This window comes from Mastomys coucha, unplaced genomic scaffold, assembly GCF_008632895.1.
Source record: "Mastomys coucha isolate ucsf_1 unplaced genomic scaffold, UCSF_Mcou_1 pScaffold9, whole genome shotgun sequence".
NCBI lineage: Eukaryota > Metazoa > Chordata > Mammalia > Rodentia > Muridae > Mastomys > Mastomys coucha.
In genome coordinates this window covers 40,777,598-40,777,948 of record NW_022196915.1, presented here as the reverse complement: position 1 = coordinate 40,777,948, position 351 = coordinate 40,777,598, and positions in this window count along the sequence as shown.

The window sequence follows — 351 nt, the reverse complement described above, 5'->3', positions numbered from 1 at the left end:
AACAGTCTTATGTAGATGCTCCTCTACAGCAATAGTGAAAATACATTTCTCTCAATATAAATTTTAAACAACTCCAAACATATTAGCTGTATATTTCAAAATAATACATCACTACTAGTATTTTCTTCTTCTTTTTTTTTAAGATTTATTTATTTATTTTTAAGTGAGTACACTGTAGCTGTCTTCAGACACACCAGAAGAGGGCATTGGATCCCATTACAGATGGTTGTGAGCCACCATGTGGTTGCTGCAGAATGAACTCAGGACCTCTGGAAGAGCAGTCAGTGCTCTTAACCACTGAGCTATCTCTCAAGCCCTTTCTTTTTTCTGTTTCTTTCTTTTTTTTTTTTT